Genomic DNA, 11,351 nt, shown 5'->3' with positions numbered 1-11,351 from the left:
GTACTGCTGGCAGCATCTTTTTGTTTTTTGTTAATTTAAATATAATCAATACTGATATAATTTTTTTATTCCAATCCCTATGCTAAATCATTTTCTTATAATATAATAACTATTGAATCAATAGATTGTATATACATTTTGTGAAAAATGATAATAAATAACAGCATACGTGTTTGAAAATTTATAAATAACTGCGTTCAATACGTTTAAAAATTAATAAAATATGTTCTAAAAATTTAAAAATTAATCTAGCAATCGGAAGGCTTATTACATCAACGGTCATACTACGTTGTAAAACACCAGTTCTCGTCCAATCACTGAAGTTAAGCAACGTTGGGCATGATCAGTACTTAGATGGGTGACCGCTTGGGAACATCATGTACTGTTGGCATCATCTTTTCTTTTTGCTAATTTAAATATTATAAATATTGATATAATTTTATTATTCCAACCCCTATGCTAAATCACTTACTTATAATGTGATAACTATTGAATCAATAGATTGTACGTACATTTCGTGAAAAATGATAATAAATAACAGCATACGTAGCGTTTGAAAATTTATAAACAACTACGTTCAATACGTTTAAAAATTTATAAAATACGTTCTAAAAATTTAAAAATTAAATCATGCCGGGGACATGCCGTCGTCTTTTATGTGATGGTTTTATTACAAGGAAAGACACGGAAATGTCTCCTTCCGATTTTGATGAGCTTTTAATATGTTGTTTTCTAGACAAATATAAGGGACACGTATTTTTTTTATACGTGCCCATACGCGTGTCTAGAGTAAAACACCTCTTTGAAAGAAATTGGTTTTTTTCTTTCGAGATGAATATTTCAAAAATTATAAGAGATAGAAAAAATTTTCAAATTAAAAGTTAAATGGCTTCAAAAGTGCTTTACAACAATAACAGAACAAAATTTTTTTTTTTATTGTTTATGATAATTTTTCAGTTCTTTTTGTTATTATTCGAACTCGCAAGTAGATAAAGTGGGGATAGGATAAAGAGACTACTTGCTATGACGGGAACTGAGACCTTTCGATAATATCGGGACTCAGGTCAGATCGAGATTTTTGATTCTCGATGATTCCCGATGATTCTTGACGTCGAGATGATCCGGCGTCACATTACAATAATAAATTCGAATAAAATGCAATTTCACTTTTATTTATTTATTTGAACAATTTTTACTAGACATCTAAGAATTATTAATCAATTAAAATAAAAAATGCAATAAAATAAATAAAATTAATTAGAAAATATAAATTATGTGTGTATATTTGTATCCGAAACGTACGATACGTAAGCAACTACTTTAATAAATTATTAAAAACTATATTAAATAAGTAAATTAATTAAATAAATAAGTAAACATAAAATATGTAATTATAAAAATAAAAATATATAATTATAAAACATAAAATAATAAGCAAAATATATAATTATAAATTTATATGTACTTACAAAATTAAGAAAACAACATATTAAAAGTTCATCAAAATCGGAAGGGAACACTTTCGTGCCTTTCCTTGTCAATGAAAAAATACTTTATTATAGTATTTTGAAAAGCTCTCGAGGGAAGCTACAAAAGCTTTTTTTTGGGAAGAGATTGCCCTGACACCCTGTATATGTATATATATATATATATGTATATATATATATGTGTGTATACAGGGTGATTCAAAATAACCCCAGTGTCCTTGAAATGACACATTCTTGAATCAATTCTAAGACGATTTTTCCTTTGGCAAAATTTTGTCCGAAGCTTAGTTTTTGAATTATTAAAGGAAGTAGTTAACGTACGACGGATCAGATACAAGAGGCAGGCAAGGGTGGCGCGATTCACCGTCAGACGCGGGTGCTTACGCGGGGCGCCTGCTGCGATCAGCTGGTCGCTATACACATACAGACACACATGCGAACACATACATTCTCTCTCTGTCTGTCTGTCTGTCTGTCTCACTCACTCACTCTCTCTCTCTCACTCTCTCTCTCTCTCTCTCCCCTCCCCCTCCCTCTCTCTCTCTCTCTCTCTCATTCGCTTACTCACCTGTATTTTTTTTTTTTTTTTACGAGAGGGGAAAATGCATTTTATGCATACCCACCGGTCGATCCAGTGAGTTATGTGAGACTCGAGTACCAAGTCGAATTACCAACTCGGTACTCCCTACCCACTAAAAACCCCTCTCTTTTCACGAATTTCCTTTGACGCACTGTCCCTCTGACTTCCCGAGATCTGTTTTGACATAATGTCAAAAAATAGTTATTATTACCTTGTTCGATGACTTTTGATGTATTGCTGTAATTGCTTGAAGGAGAAATGAATTTTCCGATAGATCGTACGTTCTCCAATTTAACGTAGATATCACGTTGCAAAAGACAAGAAATCCGCACTAAATTATTAACTGAAAGTTTTTCTTCTTTCATGAACTGTATTCTTTTATAAACTTTAACGTAATCACATTTATTTACTCACTCGATGAGACGAGAAATTTACTAATGACTCTATCACTAATCACTATTAATCACTGTCGAATAATAACTGTTGGCGATTAAAAATCACTCGATGAAAGAAACACGCGCGGACACGTTACTACACGACGCGACAATGCGACGATAATTATTCGGCGACTGCAAGCAGTTTTTTGTCATGGTAGGTTGCGGTAGGTTAAGGTACTACTGGCGCTATCGAACGCGATCATGTGTTCGATTGAAGAATGCGATAAACATAATAAACATTTAACATATTAATATTATTATTATCATGAATGTGTGTGATATCCATACATCGTATGATATCTATTTAAAAATTAATTAGATTAAATAAGTGTTTTTAAAATATTTATTACTTTTACTATTATCATATAAAATATTAATATTAAATATTTATTTAAGATAATAGTAAAAGTAATAAATATTTTAAAAACACTTATTTAATCTAATTAATTTTTAAATAGATATCATACGATGTATGGATATCACATACATTCATGATAATAATAATATTAATATGTTAAATGTTTATTATGTTAAACGCATTCTTCAATCGAACACATGATCGCGTTCCATAGCACCAGTAATACCTTAACCTACCGCAACCTACCATGACAAAAAACTGCTTGCAGTCGCCGAATAATTATCGTCGCATTGTCGCGTCGTCGCGTAATAACGTGTCCGCGCGTGTTTCTTTCATCGAGTGATTTTTAATTGCCAACAGTTATTATTCGACAGTGATTAATAGTGATTAGTGATAAAGTCATTAGTAAATTTCTCGTCTCATCGAGTGAGTAAATAAATGTGATTACGTTAAAGTTTATAAAAAAATACAGTTTATGAAAGAAGAAAAACTTTCAGTTAATAATTTAGTGTGGATTTCTTGTCTTTTGCAACGTGATATCTACGTTAAATTTGAGAACGTACGATCTATCGGAAAATTCATTTCTCCTTCAAGCAATTACAGCAATACATCAAAAGTCATCGAACAAGGTAATAATAACTATTTTTTGACGTTATGTGAAAACAGATCTCGGGAAGTCAGAGGGACAGTGTGTCAAAGGAAATTCGTGAAAAGAGAGGGGTTTTTAGTGGGTAGGGAGTACCGAGTTGGTAATTCGACTTGGTACTCGAGTCCCACATAACTCACTGGATCGACCGGTGGGTATGCATAAAATGCATTTTCCCCTCTCGTAAAAAAAAAAAAAAAAATACAGGTGAGTAAGCGAATGAGAGAGAGAGAGAGAGAGAGAGAGAGAGAGAGAGAGACAGAGAGAGAGAGAGAGAGAGAGACAGAGAGAGAGAGAGAGAGAGAGAGAGAGAGAGAGAGAGAGAGAGAGAGAGAGAGAGAGAGTGAGACAGACAGACAGACAGACAGAGAGAGAATGTATGTGTTCGCATGTGTGTCTGTATGTGTATAGCGACCAGCTGATCGCAGCAGTCGCCCCGCGTAAGCACCCGCGTCTGACGGTGAATCGCGCCACCCTTGCCTGCCTCTTGTATCTGACCCGTCGTACGTTAACTACTTCCTTTAATAATTCAAAAACTAAGCTTCGGACAAAATTTTGCCAAAGGAAAAATCGTCTTAGAATTGATTCAAGAATGTGTCATTTCAAGGACACTGGGGTTATTTTGAATCACCCTGTATATATATATATATATATATATATACATATATATATATATATACAGGGTAGACCATTTTAATCAATACACGCGAATATCACGAAAAGGAGTCTTTTGAAAAAGTGTTTCAGAAGAAAAAATGTTTCAGACAAAAGTTGTATGGTTTCGAGAGGGACATAAGATGGTGCCATTAGTTTGACCTTGAAGAGTCACCTGAAGGTCACGTGAAAGTCACCTCCAACTTTTTAAACAGGACACCCTATATGCTTTTGCATATTCTTGCAATTCATCTCGAGAGCTTTCCAAAACACTATAATTAAATTAGTTTTCATTAAGTACTTTCCAAGTTATGAGGCTTGAAATTATTTCTTAATTTTACATAAACCGTAAAATATCTTGTAAAATATTCATTTTTCGATTATCTTACTTTAATACTTTTGTGCACAAAATAATGAGAGGAATCAATCGGTGTAAAGAAAACACATAGTTGTTTCGAAGAAAAAATATGAGTAGTAAGACTAGGAGAGTTCTAACCCAGGTCCTCTCAGGGGGGGTGTGGCGCGACGGGAACCGCGGCGCGGGGGAGTGACGTCACGCGCGGGGAAGAAGGAACTGCAGCGCTCGGAGAGTGACGTCACGCGCGGGGAAGGGGGATCCGCGGCGCGACCGATGGACGAGAGGGTCCGCGCGGGAAAGGGGGGATTCGCGGCGCGACCGATGGACGAGGGGGTCCACGCGGTAAAGGGGGACCCATGGAAAGAAGACAGTACGAAGGTGTGAGAAGGATAACGCTACGTGTGGAAAAAGGATAGCGCTAAGTGTGTGAAGAGGACAGTGCGACAAGGATGGCGTCAACGTGAGACAAGGACGCATTGTAAGAAGACGCATAGGTGAGAGAAGGACGACGCAAAGGTAAGTGAGTGATAGCGACGAGCATATGAAAGAGAGAGAACGATAGCGCGAGAACAACGCGTGCAAGAGAGAACGATATTGCAAGAACAACGCGTGCGAGAGAAAACGAACAGCGCGAAGAGAACGCATACGAAAGAGAGACTTACAACTAGCGCAAGAGAGAGAGATGCAAGAGATAGGAACGCAAGGAGAGGCGCGTAAATAACTGCAATTTTTTATAAATTACAAATATAAAATTTATTTGAAAATGTGTGCATGTACTATACAATTTGTGTGTGTGTGTGCTTAAAATTAAGAATAATAATAAAAAATATAAAATATAAAACTTATTGTAAAAAAAAAAATATATATATATATATATAGGGGAGGGGGGAGGCCGCTCCTGGAAGGCTACGGGGGCGATGCACCGGGCTGGTGGGAGGCCGCTCATCTGTAGTGTGCAATAGATTAATTTATACGATTCGTCGAGTTTTCCGGGGGGGGGGGGGGGCGCTGGGAGGAGGCCGCTCCTGGAAGGCTACGGGGGCGATGCGCCGGGCTGGGGGGAGGCCGCTCCTGAAACAGAAGAGTACACACATTTCATCAGTTTTTAAATTATTTAATAAATTTTAATTAATGCAAAAATGATGCTTACATAAGTCTCCCATTGAATAGTTGGAAATACACCGACATCTTTTATTTGCGACAGCTGTTCGGAGAAGAGCCATATAAGATCTTCGAAGAAGAAGAAGAATGGTGGGACTTGAAAGATTCCGTGAAATCTGTAGTGTGCAATTTACGATTAATTTATATGATTCGTTGAGTTTTCATCCTGGAACTATATCAAAAATATTTATTTAAAAAATACAAAATTTTTCACAATTTTTCACAAAATAATCACAAAACACTACTTACGTTCCACAGGAAGGTTAGTTTGAAGAACACGATTCACAACAAATCAAACATTTTCCTCTTCCACTCAGGGCAAACATTTACGCGATCCATTACTTTTAAAAGTTTTAACCCCTTAACTGTGAATCTCGACTCGCGCACTGTCCACAACTTTGTGACGAGGCAACGAGGTCTCGGCACGAGGTTTTATAGTAGAGATATATGGCGTCACCATATCAAAGCACGTCGTAAGACAAAAATATGCGCGTTCCCATGCAACTCAGCATGGTATATAATATAATATTAATATCATCATATCGCGACTTTGTGAGGAGACAGTCGTCTCGGTACGAAACTTTAGAATAGGGACGTATCATTATCGCTTTACCAAAAACGCGTCGTAAGACAAAGTATGCATGTTCTCATGCAAATTAGCATATAATATAACATTATAATATAATGCGTCAACCCTGATCGAACGGTTATTGAACGGTCATCGAACGGAAATGAACGGAAATGAACGCCCGTCGAACGACTGTTGAACGACCGTCGAACGGAAACGAACGACCGTCGAACGGTCATCGAACGGTAATTGAACGGTCATAGAATGGAAATGAACGGCTATCGAACGGCTATCAAATGCCCGTCGAACGGAAACGAACGGCTATCGAACGGTAATTGAACGGTCATCGAACGGAAATGAACGGCTACCGAACGGCTATCAAACGCCCGTCGAACGGAAACGAACGCCTGTCGAATGGAAACAAACGATCATTGAACGGCTACCGAACGGAAATGAACGGAAATCAACGACTATCAAACGCAAAACTATATTCAATTATCAAACAATTATTTAAATGTATTACCATGAATCGAAATACGATATCTAATGACAGCTATGTAACGTACGGAAACACGATACTGCGCACGTACATAGATAAGGAAAAGGAAAGAAAGGAGAGAGTAAGAAAGACGATAAAAGTATATTGCATCATCATCAATTTATTATAAATATGGATTCGATGAATCATTATCATGATGTTTCAACCACCAATTATAAATCTTAAATACATTTTGTAAAGCGCAATTTTTTACATGATTTTCACAACGCACAGTATTCTTAACATCTAACTTATTTAAAGAAGCTACATCCTCATAGTTCAGCATCCAAAGTTTCGATAATCACATCGTTTCTCACATCATTGTCCAGTATATCGGCCAGCCATTGTCGTTTTTCGTGCCCTTTAACGTATACGAGAGGTGACGCATCATCATCCTCCTCCGTTGCACCCATCACCGCCGTCGTAATTAAACATTTCGATTTCCAATATGAAACGTGTCCATCATTCCACGATAATCCATGGTGATTTTTCATCAGCCATAAAACCTGGCATCTCTCAGATTTTGTGAGCATGTGCCATGGTTCGGGACATGTAAAAATGTAATGAGAAAGTACGGATCCCTTTCTCAGAACCGCAGCTTCCTTCACGACAAAATTTTTCTCAACGATAAATCCTTGTAGATCCACAAACGTTGGCACAGCCATGATGACAAGATCCAATCGCAGACTGATGTCGATCGTCAAACATCTCAATCTTTTATATATTTTTTTCATATGCAATGGAGGGGATATTTGCTGACTTATGTAATTTTGCGGACTACATTGGTCAATGGATTATATTCGACAACCCGATCGTGCAAGATGAGACAATAGGCGGTAGTATTCGCCGGTATATTTTCCCTGCATTCAAACTCTATTCTCACGTCCACGGTAGCAGTTTTGACAGACTCGTTTTGTCGCGAGCAATCAATGATCGCGAGAGGACCACAATGTAGAAACTTTGGAATGGTTAGTAGCGTTGCGTCATCATCGCATCCGTAATAAGATTTGCGAAAACGAGAGTACATGTCGAATAGGACGGCGAATCTATTTTTTTCAAAATCTAAATTTAAATCATCGTAGGAATAAAATTCCGAGTTTAAATAGAGTTTAACGTTGGTCAATTTGCAGTCGTCGAACAATGTAACATCATGTGACACTGAATTCTTTTTACCAGTTTGCAGTGCAAAGATCACGTATCGTGGTTTCTCTAACTGGGAGGCAGCTTTCACGGTCCATGAATGCTTAGTCGTGCTATGCAGCAGAGGAAATTCGTATAGATCCCAAGATCGGAAACTCATGTTCAAGTATCGTCCGCTTTCCAACATTCGCAACATCGACAATTTATTAATCTCGTTCAATATTACATGAGGCATACGCCACTGTATCTTGAGTAATTCAATCTCAGCTTCCGACGATGGATGTCCGAATAGACAATTATTATCGTTGCGCGAACGTATCAAAATCAATTCGTGACGAGCGTTAATCACAACGCGTTTATAATCTTCGCAAAATCCCAGCAACATGTTGAGCGGTACGCAATAGTTGAAATAATTTTTGTCACCGTTGTACGTCAAATCCCACGCAGCGTTCTTCAAGTTTATACTTTTCTGGTGCGTTAGAGAGACATAATTTTTGAGCGTCGAAGTTATTCCAACATTTCTGTTGCGATCAATCTCTACTCCGTCGAGTTCGTATCGAAGCTCATCAAACATGAATGCGGCGCAATTGTTTCCCAATACAACCTTCATTTCGTCATTCGCTTTACGCACATTAAACCTTCCCTCTATGTAAAGAAAGCTATCGCACGGTAACGTATACAAATCCTGATGTTGTATAGGTATTCGTATCTCGTCGCTGTATCCAAGCGTATTGGCGTACGGATTGTACGTATGAGTCTCAATCTTGACGATGCGATCGTCAAAGACTGGCTCACCTCCGATATTCAAAATATCAATCATTCTTTTCGTACGATGAATCCCAATGATTTTAAAAATTCACGATTCAACGCGCTCAGCTTCTTCTTAACGGCTATCTTATTATTGTCACCCGATACCGCTCGCCTTACCGTAATAGTATTGTCCCTCGTAAAAGTATTGTCTCTCGCGTGCTCCGTTTCGTTCAGCACGAGCATACTATGTTTGTCGCCGCCGTATATGCAATCTTACGGTAATTTTCTCTCCTCGAAAATCGAGCAATCAACCTCTTTGATCCACAATACGTATCGTTAAATCCGTAATGCTCCGTACGATGATCGGCAGATAAATGATCTGTGCCGGCGTTTTCGATATCTTATATCCTGGCGGTACGCTCGGTGAAAACTCATGTATCGTGTGTACGCGCATGCCATTGCTGTACGCACCAGTAGTCACGTTACATTCTATACGAATAATATTTACGTTTATAATATTAACCGGTTCGTCCGATTCGTACCACTTGTGAGGTTGCAATATACGATTCGACGAGAATCCAAGCAAGGATCCTACATTGTCGGGTTTGGTAAAGTTTATTCTGTAGGCGCATTTGATTTCGCTCTCGGCTTTTTCATCCCCAGCTTTTTCATGCCGAGTTTTGTCTTTGCCTTCATTGCCGACCAAACAGTTGTAGCGGCTGCTCTTTCGCCAAGAGTCAAATCCCTCGCGGTAATGCGTTCTCGCACTCTTGCAGCTAGTATGCGATCCGCCACGTGTCGTTGACCGAGGTCGTTGCTTCGCGAGTAAGCAATGTCGTGCTCGCGACAAGCGGCGTCCAATGGATTGATGCCTCGATCGCCTCTAGCCAATCGTTTCTCTAATCGAGTTCCCGGGCCGCAAAACTGATAACCGGGAATATGTAATTCGATGGGAAGCGCGTTTATCGCACGATTTAAGAGACCGCTACCTCTTACGATTCTCGCTGACATTCGTAGCAATTTTTTATTAACGGTGGTGGACCGTCGATGTGCGTTCGCTGCCACGGCTGATTGTAATGTCGCATGCACGAACGATATTGTTGAACCTCCGAATCAGCCTTTATATATTCTGGAAGCTTGTCCCACAATCGTTCCACGTAATCACCAAAATTTTGCAGTAAAACAATCTTTGGGATATACTGCAGTTGTTCAGCGGTAAGCCAGAGAATGTATATCTGTTATCCGACAGAAGGAGAAACATTTTTGATTCTGAGCTGTTTCGAGTCGAGACACCTCTATAAATAGGTCTCCCCCCTCGTGATCATTCGCAAAATTGATTCGAAAGAGAAAACATGCGGTTCGTGTGACAATCGTGGATAATCAAAGTATCAAATTTCGACGATAGACTAATATCGGAGAAAAAAGTACGCAAGCATGGAAACATGCTACCGACTACTATACGCGGTATCGTTTGCGGCCCTTCAAACTGCGGTAAGACAAACGTGTTGATTAGTTTGATAGAAAGTCCGTACGGTGTACGTTTCGAGAACGTGTACGTATACTCGAAATCGCTTCAACAACCGAAATATAGATACTTGGAAAATTTACTAGCACCTATAGACGAAATTGGTTATTTTACATTCTCTAATAACAGCGATGTCATTCCACCGAGAGAGGCGCTTCCGAATTCCATCATTATCTTTGATGACGTGGCATGCGACAAGCAAGATACGATAAAAGAGTACTTTGCAATGGGTCGACACTCGAGCGTCGACTGTTTCTATCTTTGTCAAACGTATGCCAAGATACCTAAGCATCTTATATGCGCGATAATGCGAATCTTTTGATTTTATTTAAACAAGACGGTACAAACTTGAAACATGTGTACAACGATCATGTAAATACCGACATGTCTTACGACGATTTCCGCGCATTGTGTCAGAAATCTTGGCAACGCAAATATGGTTTCGTAGTCATTGATAAAGATAGCACGTTGATCAATGGACGATATAGAAGAGGATTTAATGATTTCGCGATACCGTAAAGCGATCAGTCGTCATCGACACATCGATCGAGCATTATGAACGGCGATCGTGAAAAGATTGCGAGAGAGATTGCAAAAACGAGCGAATCAATTCGCAAAAAATATCGCGCTTTGAAAACTGGTAAAATGGAGGAAGACGTTGCATTGGAAAGACAATTTAAGCCAATTACCGAACCTTTAAAACAACTTGTCGAAAATACTGTGGAATCTGATGCGCCGAAAATCGAGCCATTGAGTTTGACATTCGGAGAGAAGCATGAGGAAAAAATAAAAGAGTCAAAGCAAGGAATAAAGCGAGCACGGATAAATATGCCGATAAACGATTCGCCGATATATTCGACACCGAATCGATCGAAACGAAGGAAACAATTTTCTAATATGGCTACTGTTTCTACTCCGATAAAAATACAACAGCGTCAATCAATACCCCGTCCGTCGAAGAAATTTACGAGACCACGCCCGATTCGTTTGTAACATCGGTCCGACACGAATTAGAAACGTCCGAAGGTCAGAAAACGTTCCAAGATCATTTTGGTCCACTAGCGCAAAAATATATAGGAGCTATCATGAGTGTTGATAAAAATAAGAGTATGGATTACGTCTACGGTGTTAAATTTACCAGCGAAGGAA

General features: G+C 38.6%; 1 pseudogene; it reads left to right on the top strand.

The window, feature by feature from the left end:
- Window positions 1–271: 271 nt before the first annotated feature.
- On the top strand, window positions 272–391 carry LOC145959903 (5S ribosomal RNA; annotated as a pseudogene).
- Window positions 392–11,351: the final 10,960 nt, after the last annotated feature.

The sequence above is a fragment of the Camponotus vicinus genome, unplaced genomic scaffold (genome assembly GCF_025532165.1).
Source record: "Camponotus vicinus isolate PSW18456_S1 unplaced genomic scaffold, iyCamVici1.0 SCAF_1, whole genome shotgun sequence".
Lineage (NCBI taxonomy): Eukaryota > Metazoa > Arthropoda > Insecta > Hymenoptera > Formicidae > Camponotus > Camponotus vicinus.
Note: the sequence above shows the minus strand (reverse complement) of the source record. Positions and strands in the feature narration are given on the sequence as shown.